Source organism: Apium graveolens, chromosome 6 (assembly GCF_009905375.1).
Source record: "Apium graveolens cultivar Ventura chromosome 6, ASM990537v1, whole genome shotgun sequence".
In the NCBI taxonomy this organism is placed as follows: Eukaryota; Viridiplantae; Streptophyta; class Magnoliopsida; order Apiales; family Apiaceae; genus Apium; species Apium graveolens.
Window position 1 is genome coordinate 115421188 of NC_133652.1, and position 22146 is coordinate 115443333.

General features: G+C 38.9%; 1 non-coding gene and 1 pseudogene across 1 annotated transcript; both read left to right on the top strand.

Moving 5' to 3' along the window:
- Nucleotides 1-3853: 3853 nt before the first annotated feature.
- LOC141669332 (small nucleolar RNA R71) lies at nucleotides 3854-3960 on the top strand. The gene has a single exon (XR_012553619.1). It is a non-coding gene; the product is annotated as a small nucleolar RNA R71 (small nucleolar RNA).
- A 15865-nt stretch (nucleotides 3961-19825) lies between these two features.
- LOC141665404 (thaumatin-like protein 1b) lies at nucleotides 19826-21774 on the top strand (annotated as a pseudogene).
- Nucleotides 21775-22146: the final 372 nt, after the last annotated feature.

Below are 22146 nucleotides of genomic sequence, written 5' to 3' on the forward strand. Positions count from 1 at the left end.
TCCCCACACATCAAAGACCTCAACTTCAAGCATCACATTTAATGGCATCTCATCCTTCCTTGACAAATTTCCCACTTTTTGGCAACGATCACACCTTAAAACAAACTGATGAGCATCCTTGAACAAAGTAGGCCAGAAAAAACCTGCTTGCAGAATACGAGCTGCCGTCTTCTCACCACCATAGTGTCCACCATAAACCGTGGAATGGCAGTCTCGTAATATCCCCTCCGTCTCACAGAACGGGATACATCTCCTGATGATCTGGTCAGCTCCCTGTCTAAACAAATATGGTTCATCCCACATATACCACTTCACCTCATGCAGAAACTTCTTCTTTTGAGCGGATGTCAAATTAGGAGGCATTATATTGCTGAAGAGATAGTTTACAATATCTGCAAACCATGGTTCTTCCTCCTGAATTGTAAACAACTGCTCATCCGGAAAAGATTCATTGATTAACGTCCTACCCTGTGAAGTAGAATCGGGATTCTCCAATCTAGAGAGATGGTCAGCTACTTGATTCTCAGTACCTTTTCTATCTTTGATCTCTAACTCAAATTCCTGAAGTAAAAGCACCCAACGAATGAGTCTCGGCTTCGAATCCTTCTTGGAAACCAGATAGCGAATAGCCGCATGATCAGTGAATACTGTTACTTTCGTACCAAGCAGATAAGATCGAAATTTCTCAAAACCAAAGACTATAGCCAAAAGCTCCTTCTCAGTAGTGGTGTAGTTCAATTGGGCACCATTTAAAGTCTTACTCGCATAGTAGACCACATGGAAGAGGTTTTTCTTGCGCTGTCCTAGAACTGCACCTACCGCATAATCACTCGCATCACACATCATCTCAAATGGTTCTGTCCAATCTGGTGCTGTAATAACTGGTGCAGTGATCAAACTCTTCTTGAGAGTCTCGAATGCTGCCAAACATTCATCATCAAATTTGAAAAACACATCTTTCTCAAGCAAATTGCACAACGGCTTAGATATCTTTGAAAAGTCCTTGATGAATCGCCGATAAAAACCCGCATGACCAAGAAAACTACGGATTCCTTTCACAAAATTAGGTGGGGGAAGATTTTCAATGACTCCCACCTTGGCCTTGTCCACCTCCAGACCCTTGCTAGAGACCTTATGCCCAAGGATAATGCCTTCACACACCATAAAATGACATTTCTCCCAATTGAGCACCAAATTAGTTTCCACGCATCTTTTGAGTACGGCGCGCAGATTATTCAAACATTCATCATATGAATGTGCAAAGACGGAGAAGTCATCCGTGAACACTTCGACGTTATTTCCAATCATGTCAGAGAATATAGCCATCATACATCTCTGAAACGTGGCCGGGGCGCCACATAACCCAAACGAAACTCTGCGAAAAGCAAACGTGCCAAATGGACAAGTGAATGTAGTCTTTTCCTGATCCTCTGGTGCAATACAAATCTGATTATACCCGGAATAACCATCCAGAAGACAAAAATACTCATGACCCGCCAATCTGTCAAGCATCTGATCAATAAATGGAAGAGGGAAGTGATCCTTCCTTGTGGCTTTGTTCAATTTTCTATAATCCATGCATACTCTCCATCCTATAACTGTTCGAGTAGGGATGAGCTCATTCTTTTCATTTGCGACCACAGTGATACCTCCTTTCTTAGGTACACATTGTACGGGGTTCACCCACGAGCTGTCAGAAATAGGATAAATGATGCCTGCATCCAGCCATTTCAGAATTTCTTTCTTCACCACTTCCTTCATGATGGGATTCAGTCTTCGCTGCTGTTCCACAGTTGGCTTACTACCTTCCTCTAGCAGAATTTTATGCATAAAATATGAAGGACTTATCCCCTTGATGTCTGCTATGGTCCATCCTATAGCCGATTTGAATTCTCTCAAAATCCTTAAGAGGTTGTCTTCCTCACTTCCTGAAAGGTCAGATGAAATAATAACAGGTAACGTAGATGAATCACCTAAAAAAGCATACCTCAAGTGTTCAGGTAATGGCTTGAGCTCCAAGGTAGGTGCTTCGTCTATTGATGGTTTGAGCTTCCCTTCAGCATTCTTAAGGTCAGAAGTACCAAGAGATTCAAATGGTATGTCCAGCTTTCGCTTCCAGGGAGAAGCGTTCAGATATTGTAATTGCTCGTTGCCATCTTCATCATCGCTGTCAAAATTCCCCACTAAGGCCTTTTCCAATGCATCAGACATTAGCATGTGATCGAGTTCCGAAGTAACCGCAGAATCAATCACATCCAATTTTAAGCACTCCTCATCTTCTGTAGGGAATTTCATTGCCTTGAACACGTTGAAGGTCACATCCTGATCTTGGACCCGCATAGTAAGTTCACCTTTTTGCATATCTATCAAGGTACGGCCAATAGCCAAGAAAGGCCTTCCCAAGATTATGGGAATCTTCTTATCTTCCTCAAAATCCAGAATAACAAAATCTGCAGGAAAGAAGAGCTTATCCACCTTGACGAGCACATCCTCAACTATGCCCCTTGGGTAAGTAATTGAACGGTTAGCCAATTGTAGCGACATGTATGTGGGTTTTGGATCAGGCAGATCCAGCTTTTTAAAGATCGACAACGGCATCAGATTAATGCTTGCTCCCAAATCACAAAGGCACTTGTCAAAAGTTAGATTGCCAATGGTGCAAGGAATGGTGAAGCTTCCTGGATCTTTCAGTTTGGGTGGTAACTTTTGCTGCAGAACAGCGCTGCATTCTTCCGTGAGAGCAACGGTTTCAAGGTCATCCAGTTTCACCTTCCTTGAAAGAATAGTCTTCATAAACTTCACATAACTAGGCATTTGTTCCAGAGCCTCAGCGAAAGGTATATTGATATGAAGTTTCTTGAACACCTCCAGAAACTTCCCGAACTGTCTATCCAGCTTTTGTTGCTGCAATCTCTTAGGAAAAGGTGGTGGAGGATAAAGCTGTTTCTCCCCTGTATTAGCCTCAGGCAGAGTGTGTTCAACAGTAGTCTTCCTTGGTTCCGCCGCTTTCTCCTTTTGCTTAGATTCTTCATCTCTAATTTCAGCTTCTACTTCTTTTGCCTTTTCAGCATCAGCCACTTTTCCAGACCTTAAGGTAATAGCCTTGACTTGCTCTTTAGCTTCCTTCCTGCCTGGTACTTCCGTGTCACTGGGAAGAGTGCCAGGTTGACGATTGAGCACTGCATTGGCTAATTGACCGATTTGATTTTCCAAGGTCTTGATAGAAACCGCCTGACTCTTACACAACAGCTTAAGTTCCTCAAAATCAGCACTAGTAGGTGCAGCTGTACTTCCCTGTTGAGGATATGATTGCCTTGTAGCATACTGCTGTGGTTGCTGGAATCCAGGTGGGTTAAACTATTTACTCACTCCTTGCTGATATGGTGGCTGAATAGCATTCTGATTATTCCCCCAGCTGAAATTTGGATGATTTCTGTTGTTAGGATGATAGGTCGCTGGCACAGGCTGCTGTTGTCGCTGATAGTTATTCACATACTGAACAGATTCGTTGATAAGAGAACACTGATCCATAGCATGAGAACCTGCACAAAGCTCACAAACTATAGCTATTTGATTAACTCCATATGTAGCCAGAGAATCAACCTTCATTGATAGCGCTTGGAGCTGGGCTGCAATAGCGGTGGCTGCATCAACTTCCAGAATACCAGCTACCTTGCCTGACGTCATCCTCTGCGTTGGGTTTTGATGCTCATTTGCAGCCATCATCTCTATAAGATTATACGCCTTAGTATAGCTTTTAGCCCATAAGGCGCCTCCAGCTGCTGCATCGAGCATGGGCCGAGATTGGGCCCCCAAACCATTATAGAAACCAGTGATCACCATCCAATCCGGCATTCCATGATGTGGACATTTTCTCAACATTTCCTTGTAGCGTTCCCAAGCCTCGCACATAGATTCTGTAGGTTGCTGCATAAACTGAGTAAGAGCACTCCTCATAGCAGCAGTCTTTGCCATCGGATAAAACTTCACCAGAAACTTTTGCGCAAGATCTTGCCACGTAGTGATGGACCCAGCTGGTTTAGAATGTAACCAGTCTTTAGCCTTGTCCCTCAGTGAGAATGGGAAAAGCCTCAACTTGATAGCCTCATCAGTCACGCCATTATATTTAAAAGTGCTGCAGATCTCGACAAAATTCCTTATGTGCATGTTGGGGTCTTCAGTTGCCGCTCCTCCAAAAGAAACAGAATTCTGCACCATCTGAATAGTGCCCAGCTTGATTTCAAAGGTGTTAGCTTGAATAGCCGGATGAAGGATGCTTGACTGAATGTCATCAATTTTAGGCCGAGAAAAATCCATCAGAGCTGGATCAACTTGAACAATACGATCTCCCATGTTTACTGGTTCTTTCTGCTCAGTTCCTGAATCCGAATCCTCAAAATCTAACTTCTCCGGAATATCAAGAACTTCGTCTGTCTCCTCAGCTGTATCTAAAGTCCTCTTGCGAGCAGGAGAACGAGTTTGCATAAACGCTTGCTAAAGTACCTGAAACACAACCGGAAAAAATAAGTAACTACTACGTCCTAATCACTGAGTCCTAATGACCAATGATGGTAAGTACATAAACTAAACAAATACGCCGAGTCCCCGGCAGCGGCGCCAAAAACTTGTTAGGGCGAAAACACGCGCTAATATTCACGCAAGTATACGCGTTCGCAAGTAATATAGAATACTTTCTAGTTCGTTCCCACAGAGACTCAGACTAAATTATTGTCTAATTAAACTCACTCACCAATGTATGATTAATTCTCAATGTTAAGACACTAACACTTAAAATTGTTGATTAAATATTAACTATAATTAACTACTTAATTAATCACTTAACTAACACTTCAATTTATCAATAATAAAACACTCATGAGATCACAACTTTATTATTACTTCCTTCTATAGCCATTGTTATTACCTTTAGCATGTGACAGTGATGATATTAATCGAATAACACGAAACTGATAAAAGCCAACTTTCATTGTACTAATACCATTCTACCAAGCATCCACAATTAAGATAGAAGTTGAATAGTCATCAATTATGTTGAGTTCCTATATGTCTACAGAAATTGACAACACAACAATTTAAGCACAAGTTATTCCTTTTGATTACATAGGGCAAATAAAACTGTTAGAGTTACCCACTAATCATGCACAATATACATGAACCTATGCTAGCATGGCAAGTTCTAAATCTCAAGATCCACCGTCGCTTCACAAGAGATTAACACCCTATCTTGTATGTTCGCGACGCACATAAGACGAATACGCACAACCAATACTAGATATCATGCAATCATCACACACTAAAGTATTAAACAATTAACTAAAGAATTCCATAATAAATCCGTTGCAACCCCATGATCACGATTAGCCCATAATAGCACTTATCGTCATCATGGGTTCATATGAAATCATGATAAACAAACACAAGAAAATAATAACTAAACTAATTATATTAAAACAGAGTACGTCACAAGAGTAAATAAGTTCAAAGCAAGAAAACTAGCATCCAACGTTACAACGAAACAAGAATCACAAGAAGATATGCTTCCTCTTCGTTGCGGTGTGCTAAATCGGTCTTCTTCCTTATCTCCTTCGCTTCTTGCGTAAAAACACAATCTGCTTCAATCCACACTTGTGAAAACGTCTCAAATCTACTTATATAATAGTCCCATAAAACTCAGATTACATAGAAGTGGAAACCAAACAGAAGTAGAAGTCCTAAAATAATTTGTCTTTTTTCCCGACCCTGCGCGGCCGCTCAGCATAGCTGAGCGGGCGCTCAGCTTGCTGCGCGGCCGCTCAGCAATGCTGAGCGGGCGCTCAGACCTCTACTGGAAAAAATCTGATTTTGCTCCGTTTCTTCACCGTAATCTGCCTGTTTCTTTCCTCTCGCAATGGTGAACACATGCCAAGGCTTATTCTTGATGATTCCTCCCCCGAAATGCAACTAAAACCCTGAAATGCATAAACACTAGAAAAACGCATCAAATACACAAAATACTTGATTTCAAGACACCAATTTAAGCCATTTTAAGACGTTCTAAGTGGTATAAAATGCCACTTATCACTGAGGCCCGACTGGATGAGGCCAGGAGGGAGTTGGATGCGGAGAGGGCGGGTAGGCGTACCCGAGCTTATGAGACTAGGGCTTCTATACCCCGATCCTTGAGGAGGGAGCTTACGGGGATAGAGCTCACGTCCCGAGCGAGGCTCAGATCGCTCCAGGGGGACAGGCATGGTAGGATCTCCAGGCGGCAGGCCGACTATATCTTCCGTCATGTGATGGAAAGGGTTTGGGAGCTGACCCGCTCCGGTGTGTGATTCAGGACTAACGATGGAATAGTCTAGTTGTCTAGTTAGTCGAGGCCTTAGTAAGAGCCAATTTTCCGGGATAGTTGACTTGTATATAGCATCCCTTTTTCTGACTAGACAGATAGACTCTTGTGTATCACTTTTGGGACAGATGGCTGTAGCACTGTTGTACTTTTGACCAGATCAGACTATGTATTTCTCGCATTATGTATATATTTGTTTCCTTTCGGTTCAGTTCCTTAGTGACGAGATCACTGTTTTTATCATTATTATTACTGCACTTCTTATTAGAACTGTCATAAAACAATAAAATTGCGAGATACATTCTCCCCATTATAGAATTGTGCAAGACACAATGTTGTGTATGATTGTGACCTAACGTTGAATTTCCCAATAATTTTTTTATTATCAGTATCATGCCGCCAAGAAAGATTGGAACTAGGGCGAACCCTGGATCTGAGGACCAGGGAAGCCATAATCAGGACAATAGAAACCAGGAACACAGTGAAGAGGAAGATGAGGATTATGTGGAACAGGATGACTCCCTGTATGAAGAGGAAGAGGAAACATATGATGTTGAGGGATTTGAGATAGAGGCTGAAGAAGGAGAAACTGAGGTTGAGCAACCAGTACCAAACCCAGGCATGGAACCCATGGGCCAGTTAATGTAACTTCTAAGGCAGAACTTGGAACGTCAACCCAACCCACCCCCTCAAGGAAATAACAATATTGTGGCAAACTCTTTCAGGGCTTTTAAGTCCCTTAAGCCCCCTGAGTTCCACGGATCAGCCGACCCAGTTGAGGCAAGGGCATGGTTAAAGGAAATGGAGAAATCCTTTGAGATTCTGAGTATCGATGAGGCACAGAAGACTGTATTTGCTACCTACCTTCTGAAATGAGAAGCCGACTACTGGTGGGAGGCCAAGAAAAACATGGAGACAGATGCTATTATAACCTGGGAGAGATTTAGTCAGTTATTTCTGGGAAAGTATTTCCCGAGGTTTATGGAAAACCAGATGGAGCTCAAGTTCTTGGAGCTAAAGCAGAATAACTTGTTTGTAGCAGAGTACGAAGCGAAATTTACTGAGTTATCAAGGTTTGTGCTGGAGTTTGTGAGCACCGAGGAAAAGAAAGCTAGGAGGTTTCAGCAGGGACTGAAACCGTGGATTCAGAATAGGGTGGCCATCTTTGAGCTTACGGATTATGCCACTCTGGTGCAAAAGGCAACAATTGTAGAAGCCGGAAGTGAATAGATGCAGAAGGAAAGAGAGAAGAAGGGAATAAAGAGGAAAAGTATGAGCATGGGTGGAGGTTCCGCAGGAAGAAGCTTCCCAACTAGATTTAATCGAGGGGTAGTGTCCCTACCGGGAAAGAACACTGGGTTTAAGCGGCCAATGAGCGTGAGTGTGAGCCAGAGCGGCCAGAAGTCAAGAATGTCCTATTCCAACCAGTCTCGACCCCCATTGCCAGCCTGTAACACTTGTGGAAGGATGCACACTGGGGAGTGTAAAGGAAAGCCAGTAACCTGCTTTAAGTGCGGTCAGGAAGGTCACTATTCAACTAAGTGCCCATCATCAACCCCTGCCGTCATTCCAACCACCACTTATCATCAGTGTGGATGCCCGGGTTATTGGAAGAGGGAATGCCCAATGAACAAACCAGCAGCTTCGGGAGCAAGCAGAGCTGCCTCCAATAAGCCACCTACTGCAAGGACTTTCAACATGACAGTCCAGGATGCTATGAAAGATTCAGATGTGATAGCAGGTACCCTTTCTCTAAATTCAGTCAGTGCAAACATTTTATTTGATTCGGGAGCAACTAAATCTTTTATATCAAAGGACCTTGCACATAAGTTAAGACTTAAGGCTGAACCCTTGATAGAACCCTTACAAGTAGAAATAGCCAATCATGAGATTATTCCTGTTAACCAGATTCACCCCGCCTGTGAGATAGGCATAGAGGAGCAATCTTTTAGTGTGAGGACCTCAATCTCGGGGTTAGGAAATGAGGACTCACACACCTCTAATCTACTAATTAAATATGCATAAACCCCGATTAACTACTAACAGGATCAACAGGATAAAGTATGAGACAAGATTACAACTATCAATCACCAAATATAACTTACAAACCCAAAATATTATTAAATAATCAATATCGATTCCGGCTGGGAACCGACAGATAACCCATTGTATCTTTAAACACCTCTTTATTAGGCGCGAGCTCACTCATAACCTATACTACCTGCTCTGGCAACTGGAAGCCCTTAACACGGTAGGGACCACCAGGTACGCTCTTACGAGCAGTGCGCCTAAGCCTGGCCATCTTCTTGCTTAACTACCATGGTTAGATTAAGACAAAACAATGAGTATAAAACTCAGCAAGTAACTAAATAGAAGTTCTACAATAACAATTCTCAATATGCTTTGAACAAACTAGGGCATTCTGTTTTAGCTAATCTAGGTGGCAGATTTCCGTATATTCATTTTTTTTTCTTTGAGATAAGGAAAGGTATCTGAAGAATAACTGGGCTTTCAAGAAACAAGGCTCGAAACAGGATGAAAGCCGACATTCAACACAAATCATTATAGGATCAAAATAGATCTTTCGGTAGAAGAAAGCAACAGTATTTCAAGATATAGAATCATTCATATGATCAACAATTTCAGGAATCAGGGTTCTGAGCTCTAAGCTCCACAATAACATAATCAACTCTTTTCAAAACAGTATAAACCATTTTCATTTCCAAAAATCAATTTACTGAATAAAAGTTTCAGTTCCTTTTCTTAAATAATCATTTAGAACCCTTGATTGGATCACTTATCTTTCCATTTCATTATATACGGGTGATCAGCCCGTATCGACCTCCATTCCGGTCTTTAAGGTACCATTCGGCATAATTTCAGCCTTAAATTGGACTAGTCCCACTAGCCTCTTACCATGACTGGACTAGTCCCACTAGCCTCTTACGTCTCAATCCAATCCATGAGGAATTCATTTGGAAAACCTTGAGTTGGAAAACAATAGGTTTTCTAAAATTCATATTATCATTACCAAGCCTTTGAAATCATTCGGACTCTTTCAAGTCGAAACTCATTCTTAATTCAGATTTTTAAAGAAACAAAGTTCAGGGAGTGAATCAAAGATACGCAAGGAACAATTCTCAAGAATTCTGTATCAAGGTTAATAAGGTACTAAATTTGAAGGATCAGAAATAACTCAGGGATCATTAGGGCGATCAAGAGAAATAGGGTATCATTAAACAGAGTTAACCAAGATAATTAAAGGTTCAATATGATCATGGCATTATAGGAAACTTGAACAGAAAGGCAGATTATCAACAGGTGAGATCAATAGGATTATCAATAACAGGTTATCAAGAACAAATGGTACTTCAAATCAATATCAGGGTTTCATAAAGCAAGGGTTTCATACTTTAACAGTTCAATACTCTACATGGTATGAACAACATTTCCTTTATAATCATTTACACAAGTAATCAGAGTTACTTGCCTGAAATTGCTTTCCTGAGGGTTGAACTACTGCCACCTAATATACTTTTCCCTTTCCTAGCCCGAATGCCCTCACGCTCCGAATCTACAATAAAACCAGAAATCTTAATTAGATTTCCAACTCTCGTTCCCGGAACGATCACTCTATACGATAACTCGATTATATTTTTGACTCGAACTATACGAGTATAGCTTATACAAATAAGCACACAGCACATAGCACATAGCACAATTCTTTCTCGTAGTTTTTATATCTTTATATACCTAGCAATCAAAGCGTACTCGCTTGACCTAGGCTATTTCTCAAATCACACTAACACTACTCTTTTACGAGTACTAGACACATTTTCAACCAAATATTTACGTGCATACTATCACTTTTATCAATCGACTTAATTCCCTTTTTATTCCTTAATTCGAATCAAAACATCAAGCAAAATCAAAGATTTTCACCTATAACACTCAATCATTCTTTCAATTACCAAAATCAAGTTTTGACCTTTATTTCTTATGGCCTATTCGGCCTTATTGCAAATACCCACCATAAAATCAATCAAATACTCACTTTAATTCACATAAACACGTATCTCAATTAACAACCTTTAAAGAACCACTCTCCTTTCTTTTAATCATAGAAATCCGAACCATAATTATACATATACAATCAAATTTCTCAAAATTACACCATACAACTTTAGTTCTAACATGATTCCACATTTAAAATAGCACCATTTTCTTGATCAACAACCATTCGAACCAAAACATACATACATGCTCACATGCAATTCAATGTTAACTTAGCACAATATCAAACACTTTATCTTTATCACGTAAGCCAACTAAGTTCCTTAACACAATTGATTTTTATCTAAATTACAACATACATCCATTCATTCATCAAATTAATTTATTTTAACTCAATTTCATTCGGCAATAACTCAAATTCACATCCCAAGGACAAATCATTGACATGAACATCTTGATCCTTTTTAAAACTAACATGCAATCACTTTTAGTCCATTTATACTTAGTGTTTACCAAGATTATCCAACAAAAATCAATTTCCTTTCTTATTAACACAAAAATTCAAACCTAAACTTAGCATGCAACAATATTTTCATTCCTTTTTAATCTAATAACAATCCCTCATCATTTTAAACAAGTTAATTCAAATCAAACAACCTTAAAGATTAAAACCATTCTGCCTTTTTCAAAAATAATCATGCAACTTGATATCTTTAATTCTTGAATCACAAATCTACCTATATTTCAACATCAAATCAATGACTCATGCATTTCAATATAATCAACTTGATTTCCTTAAAATAGTAAGGGCCATTCGTCCTTTTAATCAAAACACCACATGCAAACATAAATAAGTGATCTTAAGGTTCTAGAGCTCAGTTTTTAACATCATAGCTCACCACCGGTTCACCGGAGTTCATCACCGGTGGCGGTGGCTTCACGGTGGTGCCCTCATTCGAGGGTGTCCAACCACGAAACCCTCGATTTCTCAAAAGAAATGCATCAACACCACATGCAAACTGATTTCAGCACAATAATCATAGGATACGAACTAATCAAGCAAGCCCTCGGTTCTTAGCTCAAAATCGAACCCAAAAACACACACACACTTCGGCATGCAAGCACCAATACACATATGCACACACTTCTACCTACACATAAGTGTTTATCAAGAAGAATTAGGGATGATTGATAAGTTTGATCAAGGAAAAAGGAGGTATACCGAGAGAAATTGAAGAGAGAGCCGAGAGAGAGTTGTTTGAGTGAGAGAGAGAGAGTGAAAGAAAAAGAGGAGAGAAAAGAGTGAGTGCACGGAAAAGAAAGAAGAAAATGGGGAGGAAGGAGTAATTTATACTCCACCAACACAAGGGCAAAATGGTAATCTAATAACTCCCTTTTTAATTTACATTTTGTTTCTCTTTTTACTCAAATATAACAAAATTCAAAATAAAAATATTTCTCTCTCGGAAAGTCGAGAATTATTGAAAATGACAATTTTAACACGTAGGTCTCGAAATTAGCTTTTCATCCATTACTCATAATAAGAATTTGAGCGAGCAGTTGATTTTATATGAATTTCGCAAACTCGCTTTAATAAATACCTTTTCCACATAAAATCAATTTAAAAATGCAAAGACCCACAATTAAATTCACTTATCATTTTTAAAAAGTCTCTAAGACCTCTACGAAGATAACAGAACGAATACCATGTTTTTATCCATCTCAGATGATTTTATAAAAATGCACGAAGGTTAAATAAACCCTTATATAAATCACATAATTCCTTTAAAGTTCACAGAAATTAACACAGAACATATAATCATGCACACAGTCAAGCAATCACACACATATAGTCACATAACGACTCAGGTCTGATCATAGAATCTATCCCTCTTTAATCTTTATTCTCTTTTTACGCGTACCGGGTCATGTTCCGCCTGACGGCCCGACGCTCAGCATTTCGAATACGCTTCTCATTACCTTTGCCAATCAACACCTCTCTTAAGACGAAATACTTCATTCATTTACTTCACATATAATTCACATTTTATATTATTTAATTTTCATACTAGGACGGGTTCCGTTCTACCTGACGGCCCGAAACCACAGCTTGACTTTTAAGCTGACTCTTTAAATTGGAACGTTTTTATCCACGCTCCTTAACTCTAGTATACAGATAAGACAAATAATCACCACTTAATCACATAATCTCATCACATAACACATAGTTTACTTTCTTAATTACGACGCAAAATTCTCGGTCATTACAATCTACCCTCCTTAAAAGGATTTTGTCCCCAGAATCTAATCTAAGCAAATAGATGGGGATACTTTTCTTTCATTTCACTTTCTAATTCCCAGGTCGATTCCTCAACTAGTGGATTTCTCCACAACACTCTAACTAGAGGTACAACTTTATTTCTAAGCGTCCTTTCTTTTCGATCCAAAATTCGCACTGGTTGTTCCACATAGGACAAATCTGGTTGGATTTTTACTGGTTCCAACTCGATCACATGGCTCGCATTAGCATTATACTTCTTCAGGAGAGATACATGAAATACATTGTGCAGATGTTGCATTTGCGGCGGTAGCGCTAATTCATACGCCACTTTCCCAACTTGTCGCAATACTTCAAATGGTCCAATGTACCTTGGACTTAGCTTTCCTTTCTTTCCAAATCGAGTTAAACCTTTCCAAGGAGATATCTTCAACAAGACCTTGTCTCGTTTTGAATTGCACATCTTTCCGCTCTTGATTCGCGTACTTTGCCTGTCGGTCTTGAGCTGCAATTAGTCTCTTTCGTATCATTTCAACTTTTTCCTTCGTTTGCTGCACTAGCTCGGGGCCAATTAACTTGCGCTCACCAACTTCGTCCCAATAAGTAGGGGATCTACACTTTCTTCCATACAACGCTTCATAAGGCGGCATGCCAATACTTGCATGATAACTGTTGTTGTAGGAAAACTCAACTAAGGGCAAATGATTGTCCCAATTTCCTTTGAAATCTATTGCGCAGGTTCGCAACATATCCTCAATTGTCTGAATTGTCCTTTCACTTTGTCCGTCTGTCTACGGATGATATGCCGTACTCATTTTCAATTTCGTTCCCAAATGATCGTGGAATTGTCGCCAAAATCTCGAATTAAACCTTGGATCTCTATCAGACACGATAGATACAGGAACTCCGTGACGCATCACAATTTCATCCAGATACATTTTCACCAGCTTCTCTAATGAAAACCTTTCGTTTATCGGCAAGAAATGTGCTGACTTTGTCAGTCGATCAATTACCACCCAAATTGCATCATGATTAGACTTTGTTTTAGGTAATCCTACCACGAAATCCATTGCGATATGTTCCCATTTCCATTCAGGTATGTCCAGTGGCTGAAGCAATCCACTTGGCCTTTGATGTTCCGCTTTAACTCTTTGGCACGTGTAACATTTGCTTATCCATTCTGCAATTTCCTTTTTCATGTTTGGCCACCAAAAATTTCCTTTCAAATCCTGGTACATCTTCGTACTTCCAAAGTGAATTGAAAATCTCAAGTTATGCGCTTCTTGCAAAATCTCGTGCTTTAGTTCCACAACATCAGGTATCCAAATACGTGAGTTAACACGGTATATCCCTTTTCCATCCTTTTGAGCTTTAATTTCTTCTCCCGTCAACTTATTCCTTTCGCGATTCATCACTTGCTCTTGACAGCATCTAATCTTTTCCAAAATTTTAGGTTGAAACAGCATTGCATAAATGGCTTCACCTCCACATTCTGGAGTCTGCACCACTATTTCCATCTTTTCAAAGTCCTTGATTAATTCTTCTGATGACGTTAACATATTCAACTTTTCCTTTCGACTTAAAGCATCGGCTACCACATTTGCCTTTCCAGGATGATAGTTTATCGCGCAATCATAATCTTTGATCAATTCTAACCACCTTCTTTGTCGCATATTCAGTTCTTTCTGAGTAAAGATATACTTTAAGCTCTTATAGTCCGTATAAATCTCGCACTTTTCCCCGTACGAATAATGCCTCCAAATCTTAAGGGAAAACACTATTGCTGCCAATTCCAAATCGTGCGTTGGATACTTTTGCTCGTGCGGTTTGAGTTGCCTTGACGCGTATGCTATCACCTTCCCGTGTTGCATTAACACGCATCCAAGTCCTTTATAGGAAGCATCACTGAATATCACAAATTTACCTTTATCATCTGGTAATACCAACACAGGTTGGTTACCAATCTCTTCTTTAACTCTTGAAAACTTTCCTCACACTTTTCTGTCCAAACAAACTTCTCATTCTTCCTCGTCAATTTTGTCAATGGAACTGCGATCTTTGAGAAATCTTGCACAAATCTTCTATAGTATCCGGCTAATCCCAGAAAACTTCTGACTTCCGTCGGAGTCTTGGGTCTTTCCCAATTCATTACAGCTTCTATCTTAGCTGGGTCCACTTTAATTCCTTCTTTATTAACTACATGACCAAGAAATTGCACTTCTTTTAGCCAAAATTCACACTTTGAAAACTTTGCATACAGCTTCTCTTTTCGCAGAATTTCCAAGGAAATCCTCAATTGCTCCTTATGATCTTCCTCCGTTTTGGAATAAATAAGTATATCGTCAATAAACACAATCACGAACTTGTCCAAATACTGCTTGAACACTCTGTTCATAAGATCCATAAATGCAGCTGGCGCATTCGTCAAGCCAAATGCCATCACCAAAAACTCATAATGTCCGTATCTTGTTCGGAATGTTGTCTTGGGTATATCTTCCGCTTTGATCTTTAGTTGATGATACCCAGATCTTAAATCAATCTTTGAGAAACACGAAGCTCCTTTCAATTGGTCAAACAAGTCATCGATCCGCGGTAGAGGGTACTTATTCTTGATCGTCAACTTATTCAGTTCACGGTAATCGATACATAATCGCATACTTCCATCCTTCTTCTTTACAAACAACACCGGTGCGCCCCACGGAGATACACTCGGTCGGATTACTCCTTTGTCCAATAATTCTTGCAACTGGGCTGCCAATTCCTTCATTTCAACCGGCGCCATGCGATAGGGAGCTTTCGACACTGGTTCCGTACCAGGAGCCAATTCATTCGTAAACTCGATCTCTCTGTCTGGAGGTAGTCCAGGCAATTCATCAGGAAACACGTCCGGAAAATCTCTTACTACCGGAATATCGTCGATCCGTACAGATTCTTTCTCCACATCCACGACATGAGCCAAATAAACTTCGCATCCTTGACGCATTAATCTTCTCGCCTCAATAACCGTTAGAAATTTCTTCTCCTGCCTCTTTCCTTTAAATATCACTTCCTCACCATCCTTGGTTTTTAACTTCACTTTCTTACTTTTACACTCTATTTGCGCCTCATGATTTGACAACCAATCCATTCCTAGAATAACCTCAAATTCTCCTAACTTAAAAGGAATTAAGTCAGCAGAAAAGTGCCGACCTTCTATAGACACATCACAATCGGGACAAATCTTATTAACAAAAACTTTCTCTTGATTTGCTACCTCTATAATCAAATTAGGCTCTAGAGGGTACGCAACACAATTTAACTTATCAAGAATGCCTTCAGAAATAAAAGATCTGGTTGCTCCAGAATCCATCAAAACTTTTACTTCTACTGAGTTTATAATAAGCATACCTGCTACCACGTCCACATCTTGCACCGCATCTTTCATTGACATGTTAAAGGTCCTAGCTCTGGGTTGAGCTGATGGTGCTGGGAGAGACGGCGGTCCAGCAATTCTGAGAACATTAGCCTTCTGCACAGGCTCCTTGCAATTTCTAGCCATATTGCCTACCTTGCCACACTTGAAACAAGCCAAATCAGGCTTCCTTATTTCATTTAAACATTCTGAAGAATAATTCCCCTTCCGATTGCACTTAAAACATGTTATATCCAGCTTATTACACCTCCCCGGGTGTCTCTTTCCACAGTTCCTGCATTCTTGCATCTGGGGCCTGCTATCCTTTCCCGGTTGTCCAGCTTTCTGGAAACGGTTCTTCTGAGCTCCATTCCCGGGTCTAAACTTCTGAAACTTTTTGTTCTGACCTCCACCATTCTTTCCAAACTTTCCTATGAACTTGAAACTTCCTTGCTCTTGCTCAGAGCTTTCAAACTTCCTCTTTCTTCCTTCATTTTCTCTTCGAGCAGTTTCCCGCTCACCTTCCACTATCATTGCCTTTTGAACCAAGGCAGCATAGTTCTTGATCTCCAACATTGCTATTTGACTCCTAATCCACGGCTTAAGTCCCTGCTGGAACCTCTTAGCCTTCTTTGCTTCAGTATTCATGTATTCTGGCACGAACCTTGCCAACTCCGAAAACTTCACCTCATATTCTGCTACCGACATTTCCTCCTGTCTAAGATCCAAAAATTTCATCTCCAACTGATATTGCATATAACTTGGCAAATATTTTTCCAAAAACATTTCAGTAAACTTCTCCCAAGATAAGTCTTTGCCTTCCAACAACGCCTTAGAAGACTCCCACCAGAAACTTGCTTCATCCCTCAAATAATAACTTGCGTACTGAGCCTTCTTATCGTCCTTAACTTCGGCTAGCTCAAAGGCTTTTTCCATCTCTCTCAACCACGACTGTGCTTTAATCGGATCTGGCAAACCTAAGAACTCTGGAGGGTGAACAGATTGAAAGTGCTTGAAATTTCCAACTTTTGGGGCCACAGGTTGTTGCAAAATCTGAGCAAGTCTACTCATCAAAGTGGTTTCTGGGTTTATTTCTGGGTCTTCGGTGGGAATTTCTTCTTCTTGGTGATCTGGTTAGTTGGCCATTTCTTACAAACCTGATTGAGCAATTACTTAGCAATACGATAGCATGGCATATATAACAACAATTTTTATGAAATCTCTTTTATGGGTTTTAAGTTTTACCCAATTTGCACATGCAATCCTATTACTACATAATTCTCATATCAGTGTTATTTTATCATGGCACGGAATAGGGTTTTATGATCTTTAGACATGGTTGTACGAAAACATGGTTGTATTTAAAACATGGCATTGAGAACAGTTTATAAGATAAACAAGGTGCACAAAGGAAAGCAAGATAATAGATTTATTTAAATCAAGGGTTACATAGGAAATATTCTGGATTTTAAGGTTCTGAAACAAGGTACAATAAATAGCAAGGTTAAACAGAGGAAAAACTGGAAAACATCCCCCTATCTACCCCTAACTTCCAACTACTACTATTACTACACTGATCTGAAATACAACAAGATAAATGAAAAAGGGATCCCGGCATCTGACCAAGTATCGCAAAGCCTACCGACGCTGAAAACAACAACAATCTACGGGCTCACCAACAGTCCTGTCTAATCATCTAGGATCTCTCTCAACACAACCAACATCCAGCGAATGATCTTATGCAGCCTCCGGGCCTCAGCATCAGCATCACTAGTGGATGGCCCCTCATCCAATCTCCTCCTGGCAACCTGCTCCACCATCTTCACTCGAACTCGCCACTCATCATCCATAACAGAAGCACTCTGCCTAGACTCCCTGGCTAGTCTATCCACCAAAGCTCCTAACTCAGGAATGCGGGAGTACACAAAGTCTCGGTCCTGGGCTAACTTGCCACCAATACTGACAGGATCAGTCTTAGGCATCTCCGACTCTGGCTCAGGGGCAGGGGTCACTACGCCATAGATGGCCTATCGCAATAGTTTGATCATGAGTGTTACAATTTAATGTTACATTAGCTATGCTTATTTTTGTCTACTGCAACATCGCACATTTGATGTTACCATAGCCTTTTCAACATGTTACCATAGATAGAAAATGTTACACACTGCAACATATTTTAAGATGTGTTACCATAGGGTATTAATGAATAAAATATTATCATTTTACAAATAATAAGATATATTTAAAATATGTGAATTTAAATTATTTAATTTTACATTATATTTAAGTAATAATTTAAAAATGTTACTTTTTTGAAATAAGTGAATAATGATTATTTTGTTTTAAATATTAAATTAACATTATATTAATATATAAAAATTTATCTTTAAAAAAATATAAAATAAATTAATCATATTATTTAATTTTAAATTTAACTAATTTTGATATAATTAATTTGCTGTTTGAGTTTTAAATTGTAGGTAGTGACATTATTTTTAAATAATTTAGTTACAATTTATTATGATAATAATTTATTTAAAAAAAGTTAAAAACAAAATATGAGGTAAATTGAACAAGGCGGCTAAAATTTGGCTAAAATTTGGGGAAGCGTCAATTTTTGTCAAACAGGCGGTACATTAAAAAATTTCGAAAAGTCAATATACTCTATTTCTCCTCTGGATCTCTCTCTCACTACCTTCTCTCTCTCTCATCTAGTTCCCTCCTGCTCTCTCTCCGCCATTCTCTACATTAAGGGTATAATAAAGTCGATTTTATTCAATTCAGAGTTAAACTTTTACAAATCGATGCGTATGGGTCTGCGGGTTCAAGTTTTAAAGAAAACTAGGGTTTTTATTTGAATTAGGGGTTTTGTGATTTGTTTTTTTGGTTAAATTCTCAAATTAATTGGTTTATCTTTTTTCCAGGGTTAGTTTGGTTTGATTTGGGTCTAATTCAGAGCTTGGGCTTAATTTACGATTCTACATCAAGGTATTCCATCTCTTTTTATATGTTTTATGTAGTTTCTCAGTGTGTGAGCTTGAATTGAATATTGTAAGTGAACTTGTGCTTGTGTGAACTTATGTTTATATATCAAGTTTATGTTATATAAACTAAATTGGGCTATCATGTTCCCCTCAAAATCAGCCGCTGATATGTCACATTCGGCAAGTAAGACTACAAAATCTAATAAGGAAATTAATGATTTTAATATATTATGATTTTAATTCTTAGGTTAGTTCAGAACCCAGGCGATTTTGTAATCACTTTTCCAAGGGCATATCATGTAGGATTCAACCATGGTAATTTCTTTACAGTCTTCTTGTACCATAATGTTGTTCGAAGCTTTTAGTGTGTTTGTTTTATTGTTAATTTAATGATCACAGTACTTCTATTTGTTATATATCATGGGCTTCTTGTTCTTTTAAAATTGCTTTTCTTGAAGTTTGATCAGTTGCGATTTGAATCTAAGCTTCAGTTCAGGGATAATGATCATAGCTATTATTTCTAAATGATAGCCCTTCACGTCGGGGATAATGATCATAGCTTGATATTATTTGTATTCTGTTGAAATATTGAATTGTTGCTATTACATAGTTCAACTTAGTGTCTTCATGTGTATTGATTGTTTTCAACCTTGTCTCAATATAGCCATCACTTTTATATATGATAAATTATTCATAATCAACTGAGAATTCGAACTAATTACATAATGATTGTAACAATCTTTTGGATAATCTTGGTCCCTTTCTTTTGTATGACTGAAAAATCTGACATATTATTAATACAAAACCAAATGTCCAGAGTAGTCTGCTCATCAATCTCCCTTTTGGCTTTCTTGATTCCACATCTACTAATTTCAGGTAACAAATTTGTACTTGATCAACTTTACAAGCTGTTCTATACATCATGTGTATAACCTGGTGTATATAATTTGATTTTACAGGAGTAGTTTCATCCGCAACAGTAACATTACTTAACAGATGTAACCAGACAGTATGGCCTGACATTAAATCCAACACCGCTACTCATGTTCCAACCACTAGTTAAACTTCGGAAAGGCGAAACTACAACCATCAATATACCATCCTCTTGGACCGGTTGGTTCTATGGTAGGACTCAATGTGTCAAAGACTCTTTTGGAAACTTCACTTGCCTCACGGGCGATTGTGGTTCCTGTAGGCTGGAATGTACGGGCAGTAGATCTGTAGGGGGAGCAACTCTAGCTGAGTTCTCGATCGATGGTTCTGGTGGAAGGGATTTCTTTGACATTAGCATGGTTGATGGTTATAACTTGCCGATCATGATCTCCCCATTAGGTGGACTCAACTATTCAAGGACAGAGTGTAGTATGGACGTCAACAGCGTGTGTCCATCCGAGCTAAAGATAAGTTCAGGGGGAAGGGGTGGCTTGTAAGAGTGCTTGCGTGGCTTTTGGTGATCCTCAGTATTGTTGTACCGGCAACTACAGTTCACCTGATAAGTGTAAGGCTTCAAACTACGCTAACGTGTTCAAAAAGGCGTGTCCCACGGCGTACAGTTATGTCTATGATAATAAGGTCGGCGCTTTCATATGTGACAGTGCTGCCAACTATCTCATTTCCTTCTGTCCAACGCCAAATGAAACAAATGATACCAGGTACATTTACATATAACTCCTCACATGACTTTCCTTGCTGTTATGCTCCAGTTTCTCTAGTTTGTTAATCAATCAATATTGGTAGTCCCCGGGTATTTCTGTCGTGCCAAATTGAAAGTCTGACCCATTATACCTTAAACAAAGTCTGACCCGTTTCCTTAACATTTGATATTAATTAATTGTGTAATAACTAAGATAAGCATAATTGGGAGTTATCATAAATAGTCTTTTCCATATATTCGGACGATTCAGAAGTTCTTTAGTAGTGATCCCTTTACAATATAAGTTTTAACTGTTGAAATCTTACCTTAATGCTATATGCAACCTATTAATATCATCAGCTCAATCCATCTGCTTTTACAGATCAACATCTCAACATTCTTAGTCTAAAACTGCAAAATGCTAACTAGGATTGTCGATAAACTAACAGTCAAATATACTGACATAAATATCAGAAGGAAGTGTTATTTCGATTTCTGAAATCCAGTCTTCTTCAATCATGTATTTACACTTGTACCATTCCCTTTGATACAATTTTGTTGTGTTTTATTCATGAAAGAAAATTCCAGCACTTGTTGCTGTGACGTTTTCCTTTAAAAAAATGTACTGCTCTCTTCAATCATTATCATGAGATCAGTTAATTATTTCATCAATTATGTTCAATTTTATTAAGCTTAGCTGGAATATATACACCCCACCAGTATCATCTCAGTGCATCAGGTTTTGCTGATGAATATATCATGCTCAAGTTGTTTCTGCAAAATACCATTGGATTGCGATATCCTTTAGCTGCAGCAAGAGGACACTTAGATATACCTTTCCGGGAGAAAATATTCTACCTTCACATGTTATAAAAGTAAAAACTATATTATAAATTATTCATAATCAGAGATTGAATCGGCCATGCTGTTCATCATATGATAAATCTAATCTGTTGTATCACATGATTACTGGATAACTTGCATTGAATTTTAGTCACAATTCACTAAAACATCACTGATTTACCTTCGTGCATATGATTCAATTGGTCCATTTTCCATTGTTTCATTCTTTTATTATCTTTATGTTTGTTATGACATTATGTTTGTGTTATGTCCAGGATGTAATGAAATGCAACTGGTTCTGAATGTTGGGGGGCCAGACAGACTATCACGGCTCCAAATGGCATAGACAGTGGCAGCTGTTAGAGTTTATAAAAGCTCATTACTCAAACCAATATCGGCATCATTAGTAAGTCTACCATAAACACTGAACCCTGAATCAAAAGTTACTTTCCCAGTCATCTTATCATTGTTTACACTTATGTATAATCATTTGTGCGAGTTGTGCCCTTTCCAGAAAGCACACAACATTTAATCAATCACACTCACCTAATTGGATATCGATTTCCTCTGCTTCCCACAAATATGATATTTAAATCTTTACTTTTCAGATTGATCGCGGTGTCAAGTCCCCTGCTCACATATCAATGGACATCA